The sequence below is a fragment of the Diplotaxodon limnothrissa genome, linkage group LG16, assembly GCF_057381915.1.
Source record: "Diplotaxodon limnothrissa isolate DT_005_m linkage group LG16, D_limnothrissa_male_GT1.1, whole genome shotgun sequence".
Classification (NCBI taxonomy): domain Eukaryota; kingdom Metazoa; phylum Chordata; class Actinopteri; order Cichliformes; family Cichlidae; genus Diplotaxodon; species Diplotaxodon limnothrissa.
Genome location: NC_140611.1, coordinates 17906767 through 17924352, shown reverse-complemented (window position 1 = coordinate 17924352; position 17586 = coordinate 17906767).

The window sequence follows — 17586 nt, the reverse complement described above, 5'->3', positions numbered from 1 at the left end:
GCTCCCGGGCCGGGCAGCATAAATAGAAGTGGCTGTGTGATGACATTACTGGCGGTGCATAAAGCAACGAATGCGGTGGTTACACTGAGACGTTTAGCCATACTCATTAAAATCTTTATTTCTCACTCTTAAACCCCAATACTGGGGAAAAAAAAATCAGAATCTTGACTGTGTTCATTCATGTGAAACAAATGATCATGTGGAAAACATTTACAAGCAATTTATTCATACATGTAGAGCTTTAGTTTATCTTGGGTTCATGGGTCAAAAAGATAAACCAAACTGCATTATCCATGCACTGAAAACATGTGATTTCTACAATTTCTATAACAGAACAGAACGGGATTGCTGAAATCTCTTTTTGTCACTGCTCTGCAACTTTGTAATCTCTTTTCATGAGTTGTTCTTGCCTCGTTTCACTGAAATTAAAAAAGTTACGAATGTGGCTGAGACATCCAAACAGCCATATTTGGTTATTCAGCGTGTATATGACCACTCCAATCAAGATTTGAACCAGACAAACGGCAATCAGGCTCCAACTCTTATCGTGAGAAATTTCTTCATCACACCATTATTAGATTTCAACATTATTGTTTTTTAAGAACATCAAATCATGGAATTTATCTAAAATAGCCCTTTCCCTGCCATCAATAAAAGGCAGCCCTGTGTCTAATTAGTGTGGAAATAGGCTTATCTTTCATCTCTCTTTAATATAAACAGGCAAAAACATTGAAGGGCACTGAGGCTGTGTCACTGAAGGGAAATGAGAGCATCTGCATTGTGGCATGGCGAAAAGAAAACCATCAGCCAACCATAAAAAACACACACAGAGGACAATTGCAAACAAAACAGCAAGTTACTGAAGGTCACAAAAAAGACTGAGTGAGAAAAGGACGGAAGAAGAGCACTGTTAGCCTGGAGTGACAAAAAGAGGAGTGTTAAATGTTTGCCACTTCATCATTCTGCTCTGAATGATTTTGCATGAATTTATGTGATGATTCATGATATGCCGTGATTGATTTGCTCTGCAGCAAAATGTTTGTAATTAGTATTAAAAGTGAAAAAAAAAACAACCCATAAAAATCTTGTGGGAAAAATATCTATAAAAAGCAGCCATGTGAATGACTTTCTTTTAAAGTTCAAGCTTGCTTCACTCTTCCTTTTCAAGTTATTTTGGATTATCCTACATTATCAGCATGGCTGCATTTATGGCAATGACACACATGCCATTCATCGGTCACCATACAACAATTCGGCCATAACCGCCTCACATCTGGTCAGTCGTGCTGCGTTTGCTGTGTTTGTATGGTGGGTTAGAAAGCAGGAGTGGGTGTGTCATTAGTAGTAAGCTGATCTGGAGTGAGGGAGCAGGAGTATCCCCTGGCTCGCTCATGTCTGACAGCTGGAAGATTAGTATGAAGGATGTTCTTCATTTGTTAAGTGCTGATACTAATCCTGTCTGTCCAGGTTATGAAGTGACACTCAGTCTTTATGCAGCATGGACAGCATCTCTAAGATCAACACTGGCGGAAATTAAAACCAGAACCTGCCTCCCTTATTCAGCCAACAGTTATTCATGTCTGCTTGAACTCTGCTACAGCTGAAGTGATGTGTTTTTCAAAGCACATGGATACAATCACATCACACAAGGCTTCAAAGGGAGACAATACAACTTTTTAAATGTAAATACAAAGCTCTTATTGCAATAAGTTCAGCCATTTTTATGTACAGCTTTACTTCAGATATAACTAATGCATAGCAGCTTATGATTGCTAATTTTAGCAGCTTTTAGATAAATGTAATTGTCTTTTTAAAATGATTGCTGAACATTTTGGGGTTTTTTTCATGGCTCTGCTTACATGAAGCCTAATGTTCTGAGTATAATTAGTTTAAAAGCCCACACAAAATAGAAATGTTCCATATAAACAACTCAGTCAGGCCAGAATTGATTGGTTTCAGAGGGATGTTTTAAAACGTCTTCATCAACCATATATAAAGTGAACAATGTAAATGACTTTCCTGATTACTTTATGACTGCACTGTGCATGCCATCTATCTTGATGTAAACATGTTAGGATGTGGTTTTTTCTTTTTTAAAAAGGCAGCTTCCGACGTTAACTGTGCACTGGGGAGAGTCTGTTTTTAATCTAAACTCTTAACCTGGACTAAAGCATTAAGGCCAACACAATAACAGCAACTCCTGTGCAAAACAGATGATAGATCCATCAGGGATTTTATCAAACACATTCAAAAGACTGAAGTGTTTCAACATTTTTGTGTCACACTGACATATAAAGACCATTAACATCTGAAGTACACAGTTAAATCATGTATTCTATTCTGCACTATTAATCAAAATGAATTTTTTTAACCATTTTATGGTAACATATAAGTTCTCAACAAGATTCACAAAAAGTGTTTGTGTTTAGTTGCATTTATTGCCTTGCTTTGTTCCTTAAACATTCAATGGGCATCTAAATATTGTACAAATTATGGCTGTGCCATATAATACCGGTATATTCTTTGTGGGTAAAAAAAAAAAAAAGAATATCCCGATTATTGCTATTTCAATATCATGCACTTACATCCCCCAGCGAGACAAGCTAAGACATGCCTGAGAGAACCACAAGGGCCTTGTCAGCCTTCGAATAAGTACTTTGCAAAATATGCAAGAAGTCCTTTCCTGCAAAAGGTGGAAGCCACTTGAGTCAAAAAAAACAAAAAAAAACAAAACATGCTTTTGAATACAACCAGTATATGAAAGATGAGATAATAGCATATAAACCATATAATTTTTCTGAGCATTGATGGAGCACTCACTAGTTTCACTTGCTAGCTGCACTTCATATTAGAGATGGACCGATCTGATATTACGGACGAGCTTATGTTACACCCCGGCCTAGGCAACCGGCGTGCACCACAGGAAAATAAAAATAAGGGAAAAAAAACAAACAAACAAACAAAAAAACTACTACGGGTCTCCACAAAAAAATCCCAAAACGAATGTATCGACAACTATTTACATCAAAGCAAAATAAGACATTTATTTACATCAAAACACCAAACTATTTACAACCGGGGGGGGGGGGGGGAGATCGCGACCATGACAAACTGAAGCACAGGGCTTAAATACATAGAGGGAGCAATCAGGGAATGGACCACAGGAGGGAAACACAGCTGGGGCAAATCAGAACTGACGAGACAAGGAAGCGTAAACTGAACACACTGAGATAAGACAGACTTTCAAAGTAAAGCAGGAAACACATAACAGTCACGCCTACAACAAAACACTGACAACACCGAATCATAACAGTTCCCCCCACCCAAAAATCAAACATTTAAAACATGTAACCCCAAAGAAAATGTTTGATTCATGACCAGCGCATATGGCACCGGCTGCTGTTCTGCGACGACGCTGATGGCTGGACGGGCCCCTTGGATCCTCCAGTGGAAACGGAAGGCTGGAGCGGTCCCTCGGACCCTCCAGCGAAGGCAGACGAAGGCTGGAGCGGTCCCTCGGACCCTCCAGCGAAGACAAACGAAGGCTGGAGCGGTCCCTCGGACCCTCCAGCGACGGCATACGAAGGCTGGAGCGGTCCCTCGGACCCTCCAGCGAAGGTAGACGAAGATCCCGGACGAGCCCCCATTATGTTACACCCCGGCCTAGGCAACCGGCGTGCACCACAGGAAAAATAAAAATAAGGGGAAAAAAACAAAAAAAAACAAACAAAAAAAAACTACTACGGGTCTCCACAAAAAAACCCCAAAACGAAAGTATCGACAACTATTTACATCAAAGCAAAATAAGACATTTATTTACATCAAAACACCAAACTATTTACAACCGGGGGGGGGGAAGATCGCGACCATGACAAACTGAAGCACAGGGCTTAAATACATAGAGGGAGCAATCAGGGAATGGACCACAGGAGGGAAACACAGCTGGGGCAAATCAGAACTGACGAGACAAGGAAGCGTAAACTGAACACACTGAGATAAGACAGACTTTCAAAGTAAAGCAGGAAACACATAACAGTCACGCCTACAACAAAACACTGACAACACCGAATCATAACAGTTCCCCCCACCCAAAAATCAAACATTTAAAACATGTAACCCCAAAGAAAATGTTTGATTCATGACCAGCGCATACGGCACCGGCTGCTGTTCTGCGACGACGCTGATGGCTGGACGGGCCCCTTGGATCCTCCAGTGGAAACGGAAGGCTGGAGCGGTCCCTCGGACCCTCCAGCGAAGGCAGACGAAGGCTGGAGCGATCCCTCGGACCCTCCAGCGAAGACAAACGAAGGCTGGAGCGGTCCCTCGGACCCTCCAGCGACGGCATACGAAGGCTGGAGCGGTTCCTCGGACCCTCCAGCGAAGGTAGACGAAGATCCCGGACGAGCCCCCATTATGTTACACCCTGGCCTAGGCAACCGGCGTGCACCACAGGAAAAATAAAAATAAGGGGAAAAAAACAAAAAAAAACAAACAAAAAAAAACTACTACGGGTCTCCACAAAAAAACCCCAAAACGAAAGTATCGACAACTATTTACATCAAAGCAAAATAAGACATTTATTTACATCAAAACACCAAACTATTTACAACCAGGGGGGAAGATCGCAACCATGACAAACTGAAGCACAGGGCTTAAATACATAGAGGGAGCAATCAGGGAATGGACCACAGGAGGGAAACACAGCTGGGGCAAATCAGAACTGACGAGACAAGGAAGCGTAAACTGAACACACTGAGATAAGACAGACTTTCAAAGTAAAGCAGGAAACACATAACAGTCACGCCTAAAACAAAACACTGACAACACCGAATCGTAACAATGTGTAGGTATCAGTCCGATACTGATGTAAATTACTGGATCGGATATCGGTAAGAAATAAAAAATGTAATCTGATCCAGCACCTCACAAAACTTGCGACATGGCATAACTCGGCTCATAACCGTAGCACGTAGCAGCAGTATGCCTCACGTGATGCGGCTGTGTGTATTTGTAGCCTCGCTACCAAAAAGCAAATGTGTAAGTTCATCTCTGAATGTTTGTAAAGAATTCCTGCGTTAAGTTTAACAACCGATATATGGAGTGACTGCCTCTCTCTCCCCCTCCCTCTCCTGCTGCTATTTCAATCATGAAACTAATCAATGATCAGCTGATCGGCTTTTCTGTCACGACGTCTCTCTTGTTTGCTCATTAGGAAAGAGGGATGGAAAATGCTCTTCATTTACTGACACTTTTTAAATGCTGCTGCCTGCAAACTACAAGCATCATCAGAACTATTATTGCAGTTTTTTAAGTATCGGGATGTCATTTAAAGCCTATTACCTATCCCGTGTGCAAACCTTTTGACACCTCTTATGAGCTGCTCAGGTTTTCATTGAATTTGACTGTGTAAGTGTTAGTGAAGTTATAATGTTAGACTTTAACTTTCCATGAGCCAGAACTCATGCACAAAAAGGCACAAAAAGGCAAATACTACAGACTTAATCTTCACCCACAGTTTATACTGACACTCATGTTTGTTGACATTAATGGCTTTGTACAAACAAATGGTTAATCAGAGTTCATCAGAAAACGATATATCAGTATAGCTGCTTACTGTGTTCATGTTCATGCTTGAGTCTGTGATCTAGGATTAGGTAATCTAAGGCAAAGATTGTCTTTTGCTTTAGAGAAAAAAAGAGCCATTGAAAATGTCACAGTGAGCTGAACGTGTGAAAACCTGAACTGAGAAAACCAAATTTCCTGGTGCATTATGACATCTATAAAGAGAGATCTGACATTGTTGCAAAAACATTAAAAATGCACCAACCTAATTTGCCACTGGTGACAGACAGATAACCCCTCCTGCGTCAGTGGCCTGTAATTTTATCAACTAAGTGCAGAGAATTCATTACTGAAAACAAAGAGAAACTGTCAGTTCCTCCGTGTCACATAAAGGGTCTGTATTGTCCCTGTGAAATGTGAGGCATTTCACTTTTTAAGGCTTTAAGAAATGTTTAAACTGAGCATTATCAGATCTTCTAAAAAAGGCTACTGGCTAGAGAAATCCTACAATACTACCATAAAAACGACAACTGTTTGGTTTAAATCTTATAAGTAAATGAAGTACAGGGGCTACTGAGTTAGTCTGAAATTACAAGAGCAAATCACATATGAAGTTCTCCAGAGGTTATTGTGTTCAATGAGCTCAACTAAAGTCTGACAAATTGTGGCTTATGGCTCAATCACTCTAGAGTAACAACAGAACAGATCGGGGAGTGCACTGTTACTGTTGGTGGGCAATTGCAAGTAGTGGGAGGCAACCTGTCTCCAAATAATTGCGGTCCGACTCTGCCTGTCTTAGACAGGTTTCCAAGACATTGCAATCAGTGTAAGTAAGTCTGCCCCAAAGAGCACAAGAGACCTGGTTCCAGTTGGTTGCCAACTGGTTTAATGCTACCTATATTTCAAAGGTTGCCAAACAACAGTTATATTTTGCAGTTAAATTTTTGTCCAGCAGCTACGCTACCAGTCAAAAGTTTGGACGCACCTCCTCATTTAATGGTTTTTCTTAATTTTTACTACTTTCTATATTGTAGATACATACTGAAGGCATCAAGTATATGAAGAACATATTGATAAATAACTCTAAATATGTTTGATATTTTAGATTCCTCAAAGTAGCCACCCTTTACTTTGTTGACAGTGCTGCAAACCCTTAGCCTTTTCTCAATAAGCTTCATGATGTAGTCACCTGAAATGGTTTTCACTTCACAGGTGTACTTTGTCAGGGTTCATTTATGTAATTTCTTTCCTTCTTAATAGAGTTGGGCCCATCAGTTGTGTTGTGCAGAACAGCTGACAGTCCTCTTTGACAACTGTTAGACTTAATATTATGGCAAGAACCAATCAGCTAAGTAAAGAGAAACGACAGTCCATCATTACTTTAAGAACTGACAGTAAGTCAGTCCAGAAAATTACTAAAATTTTGAATGTGTCCCCAAGTGCAGTCACAAAAACCATCAAGCGCTAAAACAAAACTGTCTCACATGAGGACCGCCCCAGGAAAGGAAGACCAAGAGTCATCTCTGCTGCTGAGGATAGATTCATCCGAGTCACCTTCCTCAGAAATCTGATAATCTACCATGTAGATAGTCATGAAAATAAAGAATTAAATGAGGTGTGTCCAAACTTTTGATTTTTGTTGAGGGCTTTCTAAATTTCTGCTTCAAATCTATGAGAAGAATCTATGAGCAGGTTCTGGCTGGATTCTCACTGTAAGTACTTAATGTGAATTTCTGTGTATGTGCATGGCCACAGATATGAAGCAGGCTTCAAGAAATGTGCTATTTTTGCAGATTTATCACAGATAATTGCTGTATTATCAAAAACAGATTGTATCTAATTCTCAACTTTACTTTTGTCTTTATAAGACAAACTGACTCTGTCTTAATGCCGTCTTATCCCTTATTGCTGTGAATGGTCACAGACCGGGTCTCCATCTTCAAAGCAACCATTTCAAAAGCATTGAGATCACACAGTCACTGTATACAGTCGCACTAATATTAGTGTGCCACCGTTTCCAACATCTGTTTTCCCTAGTGTCCATATTTAAGGTGTGAATGTAGCATTATGTAGATGTTCCCCAGGAAGACAAGACATGGAAATTATGGAGGACAGGAAATACATTTTAGAATGCTTTGGATTTTGGTATTTTGTTAGCAAAGATTGTAGTCACTATGTAAACTCTATAGATTCTATTACATGGCATTACTAAGTTGGATTACTTCCATCTTTCATAAAGCAGCGGCTCTTCTCTACTTGTGCTACATTGTTTTTAAACGTAACCACTGTGGCCTTAGTGGCTGAAGGTCATTTAATTTCTTTTTTTTAATAGCTTTTTCCACTTTGGCACAGTGGATAAAATGCTATTATAATTGTATTTCAGAAACAATTTTTTTTTTTTTTTTTTTTTTTTTTTTTTTTTTTTAAATGACATCAGAAACAGCAGTATGCGACATTACGTGATGGCAGAGCTTCAGTTCATCCTTTGTCTTTTTTTTTTTTTTTTTTTTTTAATAAATAGGACAGGGGGAATGAATGAGAGAAAGAGGGGGAGAGAAAGAAAGAAAACCAAAGGGGAGAAGAGACGGTGAGAAGGGGGGGGAAGAGAGAGAAAAAAAAAAAAAGAACTCCTGGGTCACCTGTATGGAGAAAAAAAAAAACAAACAAAAAAAACAAACAGAGGAGACAGCAAACAACAAAGAGTAACATAATAATAGAGAAAACAAAGCACCATCACAATAAACTAGCTAGTCATAGATATCAATATTTACTAAATAATAAACGATATTGTGCAGCACGCAAGATAGACAGCGCACAGTGTGCTTTGAGGCAGCAGCCAAGAAAGCTTTAGTCCGCGTCTGTGAATACCCATGTGTGCATACCTGTGTGGATCAGCATGCTTGCATTCCAAAGGTTTCTCCATGTAATGATCTGCTAGGGAGTGTGGGGGGGCCACAGCCCCGTCCTCCAGGGTGTGAAGTGGGTATGGAGGAGATCAAAACTCCAGACATCCAGAGGCCCCCAGAACACAAGAGACCATGGAAGACCAACAGAGGGGCAGCCGCGCCACTGTTCCAGTAAGAGCTGAGGAGAGTCCCAGATGAGGGCTCGCCCAGCAGCCGCGGAGCAGAAGTCAGGGGGAGTTGCAGTGACGCGCCCGTGAGCTCCGCCGGCCCCCAGCTGTGCCTGAGTGACCGAGCCCCAGGCCGAGAGGCCGGGGGCACCCCACCTCCAAAGGGGGCCCGAGCGAGCCCCAGGCCCCAGGCCCCGACAAGCGGCCGCCAAGGAGTGAGCCGGTGTGTACCCGGACGCCCACCCCCAGACACAAAGAACCACCAACACACCGACACCTGAGGGAGTCCGCCACCGGCAGGGGAAGTGGTGGTGGGTGGAGATAGGCCTCCAAACCTTGGAGGGCCTGAGGTGTCCCCAGAGAGGTGGCGTCTGATACCCAACCTGACATATAGACACAGACATACGGGCACACACAGACACAAACATCCATTCCCACCCTCATGCTCTCATATGCACTCACTCCACACTCAACCAACGTGGAGACAGACATAAAGAGACGCTGTACACACAATCACACTCCCCAAGCGTACTCTACAAACCGGGTCTAGGTACCCTTGCCCCTGGAGGGGGGAATTGCACCCAGACCCAGGTGGTGTTACCCTTTTCCCTGCGGTGGGGAGAGGCAGACCACCCCGACTCCGCAGCAGCAGGGAGGCCCCACACCCCAGACCGCAGTCGGACGGCCAACTCCTCCTACTAGCCCTCCCGCTCCAGCAGGCCGCAGAGAATGGGGGTGGGAGAAGACTCCAAACCTCCCTCCACCCGCTCATTGTAGTGTTGATGCATATGTGTTCTAAGGTGCAATTAAAACCCAGGAGGGCATGGAGCTACCTGCCAAGGAGCAGCAGGTAAGCGCATAGTCCCTCCTGCTAGCCCTCAATGACTAAGTGTATTTAAAATTGAGAGGTGGGCAACGACGTCAGGGGTGAGGTATACACCCTGATGGTAATTTGGACTCCGTGATTGTGCCCACCCCCAAGATCCTATATGTATGTGTAATGAGAGTGTGAATAATGTGAATGTCTAAGTTGTGGGATAAAATTGAGGCAGAGGCAGCCAGAAGGGGACGGGGGGGGGGGGGGGGGGTAGCCTCCTCTGCACCCTGGTGACATACCCCCACTCCAAGGCCCTGCATGTGTGGGTGGTTGTGGAGGAGCGGGAAGAGGGAGGCAGCTGGAGATGGGGAGGGAAGGAAGGGAGGGGCAGGTAACCCCTCCCTGGGGCCAGCTCCCCCGCTGACCCCAGTAGGCACTCCCACCCTTCGCGACCCGCCAGGGAAGGGGGGCCCAGGCCCATCAGACCGGGGCCCAGTGCAGTAGCGCCCTCCGGCTCCACAGAGCCCTGGACAGTCCACCCAACCCCACCACAGAGAAAACTGCACCCACCCCACCATCCACACATCTTCCAGACTACATAAGACGGTAAACGCCCAGGCTGAGATCTTCCTCCACCTCTCCTGTATCTCCCCCTCCTGCAGAGAGTTCCTGAAGAGAAGAAAGCTCCTGCAAGATGTGACCATCCCCCCCACCAGTTGAAGAGCCCCCCAGGCGGCTCGACGCACCGGCGGCACCCTGCTCCAGGGCCGGGCCCCCATGCACCCACCCGCCCACAACCCCGGCAACACACCAACCAGGACCCAAGCCCCCGAGGCCCGGCCCGGGCCCCAGCCCAGAGACGGAGCGCCCCCAGAACCTCACGCCCATCCCGGACCCACCCAGGGGCAGCCAGGTTGCCAGGTCAGTAACCCACGTCCGTCAGCACAGACCCTCCCCTAGCCCCGCTGCACGCAGCCGCGAGGAAACAGTCACCTGAGAGCCAACAGAGCCCCCAACCGGACGTGACCGCTACCCCGGGTTGAGCCCCCCAAGGAAGATGCCTCCGGGGAACCCCCCGACGCCCTAAGCCTGTCCCTACCCCCTCACCAATCACAACAGTGAAGGCGGGACCAAACTATGACCCCCCACCCCCACTAGGTGATGGAGCTGATAAAAGGGGCCCAGAGCAATTGATCTAATGTGGTGGCAGAGGCTGTGTCAAGACTAATGTAATCTAATAGATAATTTCTATATTGGTTAGAATTAAGATTATTTTTATTTTTCCAGTTCATGAGGACTGTTTTCTTGGCTATGCATAGGGCAGTGAAGATCATATGGGCTATATTCTTTTCTGAAGTGACATTATCTAAGCTGCCCAGTAGACACACTAAGGGGGAAGTTGGAATGTTACATTTCAGACACTTTGATAAGTCTTCACATATCTCGCGCCAAAACTTTTGCACTGGTGGACAGAACCAAAGAGCGTGGATGTAATTGTCTGGTGTATTGCCTTGACAGTGTGAGCAGTTGTTGGAAGATGTAAAGCCCATCTTGAACATCCGATGACCTGTATAGTGCACTCTATGAAGTATTTTGTATTGTATTAATTGCAGACTGGGATTTTTAATTAATTTAAAAGTTTTTAAGCAAATCTGAGACCAGAAGTTTTGGTCTAGGTTGACTGATAAATCTGCTTCCCACTTTGCAGTAGGAAGGGATATTGATTCATCTAATTTAGAAAGTGTTCTGTATATTTTAGATAATAATTTGGGGGATTTAAGAGTAAGAAAATGTGCCGCACTTAGTGGTGTTTGTAATTCAACTTGACTGAGGTTAAATTTCTTTTTTACTATGGATTTAATTTGTTGATATTCTAAAAACCTTGTCTTGTTGATCCCATATTGTTCAACTAGTCTGTCAAATGGAATAAATTCTGTTCCCTCTAATATATGTTCTAAGTATTTAATTCCTTTACAACTCCATTCTGGGAAATTAATCATATTATTGTTTTGTAATATGTCAGGGTTATTCCAGATAGGTGTACGTTTGCATGGGATTAATGAAGACTCCGTTATTTTTAGAAACTCCCACCATGCTGTTAGAGAAAAGCTGATGTTGATACTTTTAAAGCATTCATGTCTTTTCATGTTTGAGCTAATAAATGGTAGGTCTGAAATCTCTAGATCCTTGCATAGTGCCTGTTCAACATCTAGCCAGGGCTCAACTAAGAAGGTATGTTTTAACCATTCTGAGATGAACTGAAGCCTGTTGGCTAAGAAGTATTGGTGAAAATTAGGCAGATCTAATCCTCCTCTATCCTTGGTTCTTTGTAGCGTTTTTAAGCTAATACGCGGGGGTTTATCTTTCCAAAGGAATTTGGAAATATATGAATCCAGAGATCTGAACCAATCTTGTGATGGTTTGTTAGGGATCATCAAAAATAAGTAATTTATTTTTGGCAAGATCATCATTTTTATAGTGGCGACCCTTCCCATGAGTGATATGGGTAAAGATTTCCATCTAGTCAGATCGCCTTCTACTTTCTTTAGAAGTGGGATGTGGTTTAGTTTAGTTAAGTCTGAAAGCTTAGGAGAGACATTAATACCTAAATATTTAATATTTCCGGATTGCAGTGGGGCAGAGGAAGAATTATGGAAGGAGCAGTTAATGGGGAGAACTGTAGATTTTGGCCAGTTAATTGAATAATCTGAAACTCTTGAAAACCAGTTTATTAAAGTAATTACCTCAGAGAGGTTGGTTTGTGTGTTTTGCAGAAAAAGCAACACATCATCCGCATAGAGACTGATTTTATGTTCTATGTTCTTACATTTTATGCCCTTAATTGTTGTAGCCTGTCTAAATGCTGCTGCTAGAGGTTCGATAAAAATTGCAAAAAGTGAAGGGGAGAGTGGGCATCCCTGTCTGGTGCCCCTCAGGAGACAGAAGCTGGAGGATGTCTGGTCATTTGTTCTGATACGAGCCGTTGGGGAATTGTATAATATTCTTATCCAGTTTATGAAAGAGTTTCCAAAACCAAATTTGTGTAAAGTTGCGAATAAAAATTTCCAATTAACTCTGTCAAATGCTTTTTCTGCATCTAGAGATAATATTATGGTTTCGATGTTTTTATCGTATGAGTAGTCTATTAAATTAAGTAATCTACGAGTGTTTGTTGAGGAGTGCCGACCTTTTATGAAACCAGTTTGGTCAGGATGAATTAAGAGGGGGGTCATTTTCTCTAATCTCTTTGAGAGAGCTTTGCAGATTATTTTAAGGTCTACATTTAAAAGAGAAATTGGACGATAGCTTGAGGGAAATAAAGGGTCTTTGCCTGGTTTTAGCAGGAGACTAATGTTGGCAGAATTCATATTTGGTGGTAGTCTGCCCTTTTCCTCGATTTCCTGCAACATGCTGTGGAATACTGGTGCCAAAATTGTCCAGAATTCTTTGTAGAATTCTGCAGGGAAGCCGTCTGGACCTGGAGCCTTATTATTGGGCATACTTATCAGGGCTTCCTGGAGTTCACTTGGCGTCAGTGGCAAATCCAGTTCCATTGCTTGACTGTCTAGTAATTTTGGAAGAGTTACGTTGTCAAGAAACAGATCAATTTCATTTTTAGATGGGTTTATTTGTGGTGAGTATAAAGTTTCATAGAAATCCCTAAAAATGTTGTTTATTCTTCCAGGATCATATATTGTGTTCCCCGATAAATCTTTAGCAGCACATATAGTTATTTTTTCTTTATTTATTTTTAGCTGGTTAGCTAGAAATCGACCTGATTTGTTACTGTGTTCAAAATTCTGCAAGCGAAGTCTTTGTATAAGGAATTGTGTTTTTTTATTAATAGTTTCATTTAATTCTAGTTTTGTTTTGCATATTTTGTTCAATGTTTCCTGATCTTGGTGGGACGCGTAGGCTTCTTCTAGTGATTTGATGTTTTTTTCTAATTCCTGAATATTTTTGTTTTCTTCTTTCTTTTTGTGTGATGAGAAAGAAATTATTTTACCTCTCATCACAGCTTTCCCTGCTTCCCATAGAACAGAAGCAGATATTCCGGGAGTGTCATTAAAGTCTAAATATGAAGTCCATTCCTTTTTAAAGTATTTAATAAAGTCTTCATCTTTAAGTAGTGATATATTAAATCTCCAGTTTTTACTTGGCGTAGTATTATTCTTGTGCATTAGTGTTAAAGATACAGGAGCATGATCGCTGACAGCTATAGGATGAATCTCAGTGTCTGAAATGTCACACAGCAGTGAGCTGCTGACCAAAAAATAATCCAGACGAGAGTAAGAGTGATGAACATGCGAGAAAAAAGTATATTCCTTACTGGTGGGGTGAAGAGAGCGCCATGCATCGCAAAGACCAAAGTCGTTCATATACTGTTTGATTATATTTATGGACTGCCAATTACGCTGAGTTCCTGTTGTGTTGAGCCTATCCATTTCTTCATTTAGTCCAAGGTTGAGGTCACCGCCAAGAATGAGTGTGCAATCAAGGTGTTCAGAGAGTGCACTAAAAAAACCGTGGAAGAATGAGGGTTCATCAACATTTGGACCGTATATACTTACAATACATAGTTTTTTGTTCAATATTGATAGTTTAATAATTAGAAATCTACCCTCTGGATCTATAACTGTATCGAGTACTGTAAAATTAACATTTTTATGTATTAAAATTGCTACTCCCCGTTGTCTAGAATTATAACCGGCTGCAAACACGTTAGGAAACTCAGGTGTTTTAAGTTCATTTAAACCTGTGACAGGTTTGTGAGTTTCTTGTAATAAAACAACATCTGCCTGTAGTTTTTTAAGCTGGTTAAATATTTTTAACCTCTTTCCTCTGGTGCCAGCTCCATTTACATTCCATGTGACAAACCTCAGCATGCCCTTGATTGTGCGTGTATGTCTAATGATGTATGCTGGGTGTTTCGTTTAGACAGGTGGAGAGAATATGGAAACATCCCTTGTTTGTAAATAGAAAGAGAAAAAGAAGTGTGGTGAGAGACTCCATAAGTCTGACTATGTGTGTGAATATTCACTAATATGAACAAGCGTGGCTTGCTTATGTGTCCTGCAAGTCTGTGCGTGCTGTGAGGTTGTTGTGAATGTGCTGCCGTTGAGCTGATGTGTTTGCGTGATCGTGTTGTGAAAATATGGAGAAATAGAGGTTGTTGTTTGTAGGTGAGTGGGGAAGTAGGTGACCACAGCAGTGAAAGACAAGAGAAAGAAAGAAACCACATGAACTGTGAGCGACAACAAAAAAAAAGGAAACGAAACGGAAACATTCCAATTAAAGCAATGACGGAGGGTGACGGTGTTATATCTGCTATGACATCATGTTGATATTACTAGCTTAAACTCATGTTAAAGGAGAGAGTGTGAATGAATAAGAAAAGAGTGTAGCGGGTTCTTATCTGGAGTGCAGTTAATATAACCACGGTGTGGTGCCGAGGTCGCGGTAAAGCTGTCCGTCCACGTAGAGCCGGTCCACAGCGATGACAGCACGGGAGCCTTTCTGGATGAAGCTACGTCGAACTGGGAACAGGACCTTGCGTCGTTCCAGGATCTCTTTGGGGAACTGGTCGTTCACGCTGAAGTCCGTTCCTTTCAGCTCTCTGCCGCGACTCTTCACCTGTTCCTTCTGTTTGAATTGACTGAATTTGGCCACAATAGGCCGTGGTCTCCCGGTCCGCGACCGCGCGCCCCCCAAGCGATGTACTCTATCGAAGTCGATGTTCTTTACGGTGTCCTCCGGCAGCTTCAGGTGGATTTTAATGAAGTTTTTCACCGTTGCCTCTGCGTCCTCTCCGGCAGTTTCTGGAATACCAGAAAACACAAGATTATCTCTCATGCTACGGGCTTGTAGATCGATAACGGACTCTTTTATTTTTTTATTTTCAATGTTTAGCTGGGTCACGTTATCGGTGAGAGATTTAACCGACTCCCGTAGCGTGGCATTTTCAGCGGCAAGCGTTTCCACCTGCCGCTGGCTGAATTCCAGGGATTCTCTCAGAGATTTAAATTCCCGGTGTAAAATCTCCACCAGGGACAGCCTCGCATCGAAACTGGACAATCGCTTGTCGATTGACTCCAGGATTTCTGCGATGTCTTTGCCGGCAGGCGATGTTGTACCGGGGGAGTCTGCCTGGCGACTTCTCTTCGATGACGGCGTCTCGATTTTGGCCGGGGAAGATGCACTCTGGGCCTTATGCATTACTAAATCTTGAAAACAGCGGTCGATGTAATCTTGGAGAGCGTCTAAACTCTCCCCGTTGTCCTCCAGGGTGTTAGAGATGATAAAACAGATGTTGTTAGTTATATGACAATTGATTAGTATATTTGGTAATACTGAAGCTTGGAAAACCTTTGTTAAACTCTATGCTACCATTTGCTTTTTCTCCGCCAAAATCTCCGGCATCTGACGTCACCTACAACATCACTTCCGTCACTGATAATTGCTGTATTATCAAAAACAGATTGTATCTAATTCTCAACTTTACTTTTGTCTTTATAAGACAAACTGACTCTGTCTTAATGCCGTCTTATCCCTTATTGCTGTGAATGGTCACAGACCGGGTCTCCATCTTCAAAGCAACCATTTCAAAAGCATTGAGATCACACAGTCACTGTATACAGTCGCACTAATATTAGTGTGCCACCGTTTCCAACATCTGTTTTCCCTAGTGTCCATATTTAAGGTGTGAATGTAGCATTATGTAGATGTTCCCCAGGAAGACAAGACATGGAAATTATGGAGGACAGGAAATACATTTTAGAATGCTTTGGATTTTGGTATTTTGTTAGCAAAGATTGTAGTCACTATGTAAACTCTATAGATTCTATTACATGGCATTACTAAGTTGGATTACTTCCATCTTTCATAAAGCAGCGGCTCTTCTCTACTTGTGCTACATTGTTTTTAAACGTAACCACTGTGGCCTTAGTGGCTGAAGGTCATTTAATTTCTTTTTTTTAATAGCTTTTTCCACTTTGGCACAGTGGATAAAATGCTATTATAATTGTATTTCAGAAACAATTAGCCAAAGAGAACATTTATAGTCTCCCTAAAATGAGAATTATCATTGTGATTTAAATACATTTGGCATTTTAGCTGTTCCAAAAAACTGCTATAATTTTGAAAATGTCAGTTTGGGCTCAGTTCACCCTGGGAAATTATCATTTGAATAAGTGATGATTTAAAAAAAAAAAAAGAGGTTAAACCAAAGTCAGACAATGACAAACACAGACAAGCAGAAACTAAACAATGCTGGCAGAAGACAAAACAGCAGGGCATCCATTACCCCGAAATGTTCCAGAGGGACCATAATATTTAAACAACAGAGTGTGCTGGGACATTAATGTGACTTGCAATGGAAGTGGGTTCATAAATAGTCTTGAGCGCCGACACGGTGGACTCGCTGAGGAGGTTCGTCAGGCTGCTGAACTTAGAAGCTCCTTGGTGAATGAAAGTTCACAAAGTGGTGAGGCCCACCTCCACTCGGCAGCCCACACTGCCGGGCCTTCGCATCATTTTATGTAACCGTGCAAGGAGAAGAAGAGAGAAAACAAGAGAGGCAGAGATGTAGAGAGGCGGCAAAAGAAAGAGGCAGGAAGAGAGAAAAAAAAGATGGAGTCACAGAGGCAAGTGAAAAAAAGTATATATAGAAAATAATGAATAAGATGAACCTTAAACCTAAATAGCATTATAACATTACTGGTTCATAAAATGGATGTGGCTAAATATGTATACACACATATTTTGAATCCCACAATAAGACCAAAACCAGTAATGCATTAGCCTGGCTCTCTTTCCTGATCTTTTTCTGTTCATTACTCCTAACAAAGCTGCAAATCTTAAATGCCTCATAAATGCATTGCTTCCTTTGTGAGTAATTTCCTCCAACAGCTGTGCACTGTTTAGCAAACATTACTCAATAAGGAGTAAAAAGCACATTTGTTGAGCACTACTTTCAGCAATGGATTAATCCATATTTGGTGCACTACAGTGTCTATAAAAATGACAGTGTGCATGGGTTGATTAAAAAAATATCTACAGTGTCATTGTAATGAAACAAAAGCAATGTAATGTCTCATTAATGTTGTATGGGCTATGGCACAAAGAGAAATCAGGC